Source organism: Triticum aestivum, chromosome 3A, assembly GCF_018294505.1.
Source record: "Triticum aestivum cultivar Chinese Spring chromosome 3A, IWGSC CS RefSeq v2.1, whole genome shotgun sequence".
Lineage (NCBI taxonomy): Eukaryota > Viridiplantae > Streptophyta > Magnoliopsida > Poales > Poaceae > Triticum > Triticum aestivum.
Genome location: NC_057800.1, coordinates 750,121,721 through 750,131,020, shown reverse-complemented (window position 1 = coordinate 750,131,020; position 9,300 = coordinate 750,121,721). Strand labels below are relative to the sequence as shown.

Genomic DNA, 9,300 nt, shown 5'->3' with positions numbered 1-9,300 from the left:
CGTAAGCTGGAAAGCCCTTGATTGAATCTGCTGAGCCCGAGCATCCAAAGCCTCCCGCTCTGCGGCCATCCCGACGTCTTCCGCTGCTAGGTTTTCCTTGGCTTGTGCTACCACCTCATGTAACCGTGCCACTCCTGCATCATGTTGCGCCTAATCCGCCGGGTTAACCACGACAGTTATCAGGGCTGTCATCCTATCCATGAGGTCCATCAGTACTTGAGCCCGCGGGCGCGCAGGGCCTCCTGCCCCGGCCGCCGCTGACCCGGAAGTTACCGCTGCCGCAACCGTAGAGTTTTGACCGGTTGCGTGCCAGTAATGAAGATCCTTGCCCTGCTTGGCGGCTCAAAGGGGTTCGGAATACTGCTGCCATTGGAACAGCCAACGAGCCCACCGTCTTGCAATTGATACAATGAATCCGTCTCACCTGTGGACGACTCGCCATTAGAATAGACGGTCGTCTCACCGCCAAACACAGACCCTTCAGAAAATTCTCCTCCATGGATGCATCCCAAGAAGGCACGCTTCATGGCAAGCTGAGTCCGGGTGGGTCTCGCACACTGAGCCGTCTCGGCGATGTCGGTGCAGGTCCGGCTCAAGGCCCGGCTCGCTGATCTGGCCGATGAAGACGTGGAATCCGCCGAAGGGGACCCGGTACACGTACTCAATTGAGCCGGCGTCGGGGCCCCAGCCTGCATCGTCGATGTAGAGCTTGCCGCGATGACTCTTGGTCATCCGGCCCACAACGTATCCCTTGAGCCCTTCGAAGCTGCACTTCAAGAACTCAAATCCACCATTTGCATGCCCCACAGTGGGCGCCAACTGTCATGGAATTGTCATGGCAGATGTCCTAGTGGAAGGACTTAATCATGGAGACATCGCAACTAGGAAGCTTAAAGGTGTTAAAACGGGACAAAGAACACGAGGGTTATACTGGTTCGGCTCCTTGCGGTGAAGGTAAAAGCCTAATACAGTTTGAGGTGGTATTGCTTATGTTTCGATGACTAGGGACCGAATCCGCTTGACCTAGCTTTCGATCTGATCTTTCTTGCCCTGAACCGCCGACCGGGTTGTCCCTTTATATACAGAGGCTGCCCCCGGCTGGCTCAAAAACATTGACCGGCTCGGTCTCTAACTATTCCTGCCTTACAATGCAAGTTATGTACATACGGTGGTTTATCTCTACGGGCCTTGAGTCACCTTTGGGTCCTGGGCCCTTAACTAAACCGCCATCTTCCTGAGCTGTCTTGGGCTTCATGAATCGCCTTAGGTATAACCCGGCCCCTCCTGGGCGGGTCAGACCTAATAGTTATATCCCCAACAGTGAGGAAGTTTCCGGGCTCACATTAGTTAGATAGTGGGTGTACAATTTCTTCATTTTGGATCAAATCCTCGATTATAAATAAAAGTTTTGTTCATTATTTTTCATAATGCCATGATATGTTAATCTCTTTCTTTCAACAAATATATTCATCCTTGTATATTCATCAGAATTCTTCTGCAATATTTCCTTGCACTTAAACATGATGTAGCCTGTTTGACACAATGGTGCCCTTGTCTGGTTCTGCACGACTTATACCTTTTAACACAATGACCGATTATATATGGATAAGCCAGTATAGAAAACCAGTAATCCACGGAAGCATATCTGGCATCAGTGGTACTAACGAGAGAAAAGAGAAATAACCCACCCACCCACCCAAGACGCCGCGAGAACGTATCACAAGCTTGTGTGTTTGATCCATGGCACATCATCGAAACAATTGGATATGTAGTTGTGGATGCACCGCAGTCTGATTTGAGGGGTATCTACATGCATGTATTAAGCATTCTCTTTGGTGCATGTGTTTGTGTCTACTATATCCCGTTCTAATATATATTCGAGCTTTGTCAAGTCCGTATTATGATGGATAAAATGATTCTTCGTTTTATTGAAGAGAATTGTATGTCCGCTTGTTACCATGTTAAGTCATCCCTAGTATTGAACGTGTGTGTCCATTGAGAAAAGAACTCAACACTAGTACATTGCTGACTCAAAATCCTGTAGCCAGCGAACGTGTGTAGTACATTTGAGATTTGAGAAGATGTCTGTATTTCATTAAATGCCAACAGCCAGCGACAGGACAATACATATTTAGCCATTAATTATTGATAATAAAGAAATGACATAAAATTTGACGAAATTGCATCCAATGTAACTAGATGACAACAAATTGACGAACTATCGTCCATTGTTTAACACTTTCACTTGAACGGAGCGACAGGGGTTTGGAGCTCATCTTCTCAATACGGGAACGGGAAGCCGGCGTTCGTCTCCAGCCCAGCAGGGATCTCAGGTGACGGAGGCATCCCCATCTCATCGTCAAACCCTGGCAGATGAGGAATCACCATCTGCATCTCCTCCATATCCATCCCTGCGGCGAACACCAGCGGTGGAGGCATCTCCTACATATCCATCCCGGCGGTAACTGCCTGTGCCAGAGGCAGCTCCATCAACATCTGCTGCTACATATTTATCTCGGTGTCGAACAGCTCAAGTGGAGGTAGCGTCGCCATCAGCATCTGATGCTCCTGCTGCTACCGAGCTCCAAAGTACTGCCACCGAAGAGCTGGAGCGGCAGCGGCGGGGCCACCTCCTTCATGCGGCTCACGTCCACGCGCAAGAGAACTTGGTTGGCGCGTTCGGAGACGATGTCCTTCACCTGCATCAGCGCGGCAAAGAAGGCCACCAAGTCCTCGTCCCCCATGTCGCGCACATTCGGGTCAACCCAAGCCGCTATTGGCTCCCCCGCGTCACGCTCATTCGCGGTGACCTCCTCGCGCTCGGTCCGCTTCTTCACCTCGGATAGGTCTGTGCGCATCTCGTCGAACTCCTGGTGCCGCTTCTCCATCTTCTGATCTTCATCGGCAGCACCCTCCTCCCTCGCACCAGCCCCGGCACCCTTCCCCCCCAGGAAGCGTTCCACGACAGTGTCGACAGAGGGGTGGCCGAAGGAGAAGGCATTGCCACCGGGTGAGAAGGTGAGAGCGGCCACCTAGGTGCCGGTCAGGACCGCTAGATCGCTCGCCTTGCTGAAGAACCCCACGCAGCTCTTGGAGAAGCAGACGTGCCTGGCATCGTCTTGCTCGATCCGGCGGATGACGGTCTTCTTCCGGCCGCTTTCACCCCCCGTTGGACGCTGCCATGACTTGCTCGCTCTATGGCTAAGGTGCTGCAATTGTTCAGATCTTGCAATTTTTTCGTGCTTAAGTTCATGACTTTTTAGTTGTTCAGAGGCATGTTTTTCATGCACAAGTTCATGATTTTTAGCTGTTTTGGTCGTGCTTTCTTTAATTCCCGGGTTTATGATTTTTAGTTGGTCATATCTTGCAATTTTTTCATGCTTAAGTTTATGTTTTTTAGTTGTTCAGATATAGCAATTTTTAGTTGGTGCATGTTGTCATCCTTTGACCCGTGAGTTTTAATGTACACAGCTCAGCGAATACCGAATTGAATCCCATGGCCTATCACGACTTTTAATGTACGTAGCTCAGTGAAGCGATTCTCACCGGTCGCTTGCTATATAAACCCACCGACACCGAGACGTAGTTACACACACTCTTCCTCCCTTGCTCTGAGCGAGGGAGGAAGAAGAATGTCATCTGCCGGACCGAGCAGGAGGATGCCCATCACGTCTGCTTCTCCAAGAGCTGCCCCGGGTTCATTATTTTGAAAGCGCCGTAAAATCAAGCCAGCAAGGCATATCGTGTGAGTCAGACTGCATGCGTGCCCCGAACACCCCAGAACAGTGGGTAGTGTAGAGAGGTTTATAGGAGAAATGTTCACAATATATAAAATGTTTTCCCGCACAATTTTGTAAAAATGTTTGTAACATATGAAGAAAATATTTGTGTAATTTTAATTAATGTTCATAACACTTAAAAATGCTCCCACATTTTTTAAATTGTTCAAGACATTTTTGAAAAAAATCAACAACTTTATGAGTTATGTTCACCTTGTATTTACAGAATGTTCAGCATGACTTAGACTGGGTGTTGATCTTATCTTCTTGTCAATACAAGAAGCCGGCGTTCGGCTCAAGCGCCTGCTACAGTATCTCCATCCCGGCGGGAAATTCCGGTGGAGGCGGTGGTTTTGACATAAACAAGTGTCGTATCTACATCTCCGTCCCAGTGTTGAACCCTAACGGTTGAGGAATGTCCATCTGTACCATATCTATCGCAGTGGCCAACCCCGCTAGCGGAGGCATTTTCTACATATCAACTAAATTCCCACGACTAGAAGCCTTTGATTAATTATTACTATGATAAGGAGACAACCTAATTATTGAGGAAAGGTTTCATCCAGATCGAGGTAGATGCATTGTAATATATAACATAAGATTTATAGGATGACTTAGAAGATGCATATGTTACCGATTGACAATAAATTCACGAAATTAGCGTCCATGCATGCACTGGATGGTTTTGTGTTTGAAAGCGGAGCATGCATCGAGAGTTCATTAAGAGCTTATCTCTTTGGGCCCTAGCCTTTATAATTACAATATTCTTGGACCATCACAGTTAATTCTTTACGACCCTCCAAGTAATAGCTCATGAAGCTTCATTTGCCAAATGTTAATTACATTTATGCTAAAAAGTGTTAATTACATTTTTCTAAAAATGTGTTAAAAGATATTAGTACCAAGTAGCAGGGTTACCCGCTTAGTTCCGCGGCTAGATGTAACACATATTGCTATATTTAATATTATGTAACCCTCGTGATTTTGGTCTGGAAGTTAACTATCATCAATAGTCTAGCAAATTAAATGGACATTTTGTAGAAACATGGTGAAACTTACTAAGGTCATGCAAATGCAAGAAATAAGTGAATAAAGTAGGAGATTATACATCATGTTTGTTTTCCTCTCAAAGTACTATAGCATGTTGCATTCCATTGGAAATTCCCACAGGCCTAATATGACTATACATTTGTTTTGAACAACACCAAGAAATTCTATCATAGGACTTCTCTCCTCTAACCCTACTTTTCAATGTTCAAGAAGGGATTATTAAAAAACCACTAGATAAAATTGGTGTTTTGGACCGATGTGGAATCCATTGATTTTCATAAGTTTACCCACTTTTCCTCTTCGATTGGCCCTCATCCATATGTTTCTCTATCTTCGGATCAATCATTTTTTAAGAAATTGCTTATAAATATTGTTAACTCATTGATGAATCAAGTGACCTCTTAATTAGCCCAGGTTGTATTACAACTGTCTAATTGATTTATATTGTATTATCATCATATCCTCATCTTAATTACTATGATTGTCTTTGTCAGAGTATCACTCGATCTGATGCAATTCTAGCTTTCTATTATTGAAATTTCTTGAGACATTATTTTCACTCCCAAAAAGATCATAGATTGTAGTTATTTTCATTGCCTTTTTATTGCTGAAAACATTATTGCTACAACATTCTTTGTTGGTCAGTCACAACCTAGCTTGTTCTTTCACCTCATATGCATGTTGTCACCTCTAACACGCTCTTTTGTGGGAGTGATATTATCAGTGAGGAAGTTTCCGGCCTCACATTAGTTAGATAGTGGGTGCACAATTTCTTAATTTTGGATCAAATCCTCGATCAGAAATAAAAATTTTGTTCATCATTTTTCATAATGCCATGATATGGTTATCTCTTTCTTTCAACAAATATATTCATCCTTGTATATCCATCAGAATTCTTCTGCAATATTCCCTTGCCCTTAAACATGATGTAGCCGGTTTGACACAATGGTGCCCTTGTCTGGTTCTGCACAACTTATACCTTTTAACAGAATGACCGATTATATATTGCCAAGCCAGTATAGAAAACCATTGATCCGCGGAAGCATATCTGGCATCAGCGGTACTGACGAGAGAAAAGAGAAATAACCCACCCACCCACCCAAGATGCCGCGAGAACGTATCACAAGCTCGTGTGTTTGATCCATGGCACATCATTGAAACAATTGGATATGTTGTTGTGGATGCACCGCAGTCTCATTTGAGGGGTATCTACAGGCATGTATTAAGCATTTTCTTTGGTGCATGTGTTTGGGTCTGCTGATGTAGAGGCCGGAGGTTATCCTTCTTTAAAAAAAAGTGTTTGGGTCTACTATATCCCATTCAAATATATATATTCGAGCTTTGTCAAGTCCGTATTATGATGGATAAAATGTTTCTTCGTTTTATTGTAGAGAATTTGTATGTCCGCTTGTTACCATGTTAAGTCATCCCTATTATTGAACGTGTGTGTCCATTGAGAAAAGAAGTCAACACTAGTACATTGCTGACTCAAAATCCTATAGCCAGCGAACGTGTGTAGTACATTTGAGAAGATGTCTGTATTTCATTTAATGCCAGCAGCCAGCGACACGACAATACAGATTTAGCCATTAATTATTGATAATAAAGAAATGACATAAAATTTGACAAAAGATTGCATCCAGATGTAACTAGATGACAACAGATCGATGAACTATCGTCCATTGTTTAATGCTTTCACTTGAAAGGATCGACAGAGCTCATCTTCTCGGCACGGGAACGGGAAGCCGACGTTCATTTCCAGCCCAACAGGGATCTCTGGTGACGGAGGCATCCCCGTCTCATCATCGAATCTTGGCGGCTGAGGAATCAGCATCTGCATCTCCTCCATTTCCATCCCCGCGGCGAACACCAACTGTGGAGGCATATCCTGCATATCCATCCTGGCGGTGACCGCCTGTGCCGGAGGCAGCTCCATCAACATCTGCTGCTACATATTAATCTCGGAGGCGAACACCTCAGGCGGAGGCAGCGTCGTCATCAGCATCTGATGCTCCTGCTGCTACCTAGCTCCAAAGTACTGCCACCGAAGAGCTGTAGTGGTAGCGGCGGGGCCAGCTCCTCCATGCGGCTCATGTCGACGCGCAAGTGAACCTGGTTGGTGCGTTTGGAGACGATGTCCTTCACCTGCATCAGCACAACAAAGAAGGCCACCAAGTCCTTGTCCCCCATGTCGCGCACGTTCGGGTCAACCCAAGCCGCTCTCGGCTCCCCCGCACCACGCTCCTTCGCTGTGATCTCCTCGCTTCTTCACCTCGAACAGGTTCGTGCGCAGCTCGTCAAACTCCTGTTGCAGCTTCTCCATCTTCTGATGTTCACTAGCAGCACCCTCCTCCCTCGCGCCAGCCCCCGCACCCTCCTCCACCAGGAAGCGTTCCACGACGGTGTCGACGGAGGGGTGGCCGAAGGAGAAGGCATTGCCGCCGGGCGAGAAGGTGAGAGCGGCCACCTGGGTGCCGGTCAGGACCGCTAGATCCATCGCCTTGCTGAAGAACCCCACGCGGCCTTTGGAGAAGCACACATGCGGGGCATCGTCCTGCTCGATCCGGCGGATGACGGTCTTCTTCCGGCCGCTGCCACCCCCGCCCCTCGTTGGGCGCTGCCATTACTTGCTCGCTATGTGGCTAAGGTGCTGCAATTGTTCAGATCTTGCAATTTTTTCATGCTTAAGTTTGTGACTTTTTAGTTGTTCAAATGCATGTTTTTCATGCACAAGTTCATGATCTTTAGCTGCTCGGGTTCATGATTTTTAGTTGTTCATATCTTGCAATTTTTTCATGCTTAAGTTATGATTTTTAGTTGTTCAGATCTAGCAATTTTTAGTTGGTACATGTTGTCATGCTTTGACCCATGAGTTTTAGTGTACACAGCTCAGCGAACACCGAATTCAATCTCATGGCCTATCACAACTTTTAATGTACGTAGCTCAGTGAAGCGATTCCTCACCTGGCCGGTTGCTATATAAACCCACCGACACTGAGACATAGTTACTCACAGTCTTCCTCACTTGCTCTGAGAGAGCGAGGAACAAGACCGTCATCCCCCGGACCGAGCAGGAGGATGCCCGTCATGTCTGCTTCTCCAACAGCTGCCTCGGGTTCTTTTTTTTAAAAGCATCGTAAAATCAGGCCAGCAAGGCAGATCGTGTGAGCCAGATTGCATGCATGCCCCGAACACCCCAGAACAGTGGGTAGTGTAGGGAGGTTTATAGGAGAAATGTTCACAACATATAAAATGTTTTCCCACACAATTTTATAAAAATGTTTGTAACATATGAAGAAAATCTTTGTGTAATTTTAATTAATGTTCATAACACTTAAAAATGCTCCCACATCTGTCTATCTATCTATCTATCTATCTATCTATCTATCTATCTATACCTATACCTATACCTAATACCGAATACCTATACCTAATACCTAATACCTAATACCTAATACCTAATACCTAATACCTATACCTAATACCTAATACCTAATACCTAATACCTATACCTATACCTAATACCTAATACCTAAGTATACTAATTCTTGACTTCCTAGAAATTGCAACATTAACCAGTAAATAGGAAACGTTAATCTCGGTGGGACCGAGTAATTACGGTTCAATATATACATATTTAATATATTTTTAAAGAAAATAAGAGTTGTTTAGTTGGAGTACTTTTCTTAAAAGGCTCACGTACGTAGGTTGTGACAAAAAATATTGGATCCAGTTAATAAAAAAAGAGATTGAACCGTAACTGCCATCTCAACCCATCTACTATTCCAACGATCCCTCATCCTTATTCTTTCTCTCTCCTCCCGATGGAAAAGGAGCGGTCCTTCCTCAAAAAATACTCACGAAAGTATCTTCCTAAGCCTTCTCCTTCCAATCCTCTTCGATCTTCCAATGTCGGTACTACAATCTGCGTACAAGCCAACACCGATCTTCCAATGTCGGGACTGCAATATCTGCGTACAAGCCAACACCGAAGCCGTCTATCACCCCTTCCGATGCATATGGCTTGCTGCGCCGTCCAGGAAATTATCCCTGCACAATCCGAGCTACAGCTCGATGGTCATGGTTGACCCGCCGTGTCTGCTGCCGTGCCGCCTACTTCTACTCATCCGCCCTCAGCTTCCAAAATCCACCAGCGCTTCGGATCTAAATCAAGCCAACTATCAGATCCGTCATCTATCTAATCTCTTTGAATTCCATGTTCTCACCTGGCTGCAATCTAACGATGGTGATGGTTCATGCAAGGTACGGTAAGGAGTAGCGATGTTGTCCTTAAGTATGTGGTCCTCCTGTCGCATGTGGTGTGTTGAATACCTTCTCGGAAAAAAAATATGGTGTATTGAACGTTCGAGAACCTACTAGGGACTGGCGGCATAGAGATTTACCTGTCCAAAGTCAAGTTCGTTCTGGGTTGTCCATCTCCATAGGCAAGCACCATATCCGTAAATTCCTT

At 45.4% G+C, this 9,300-nt stretch overlaps 2 pseudogenes; both read right to left on the bottom strand.

The window, feature by feature from the left end:
• Nucleotides 1-2,280: 2,280 nt before the first annotated feature.
• LOC123057379 (agamous-like MADS-box protein AGL23) lies at nt 2,281-3,498 on the bottom strand (annotated as a pseudogene).
• Nucleotides 3,499-6,501: 3,003 nt separating this feature from the next.
• LOC123057378 (agamous-like MADS-box protein AGL23) lies at nt 6,502-7,453 on the bottom strand (annotated as a pseudogene).
• Nucleotides 7,454-9,300: the final 1,847 nt, after the last annotated feature.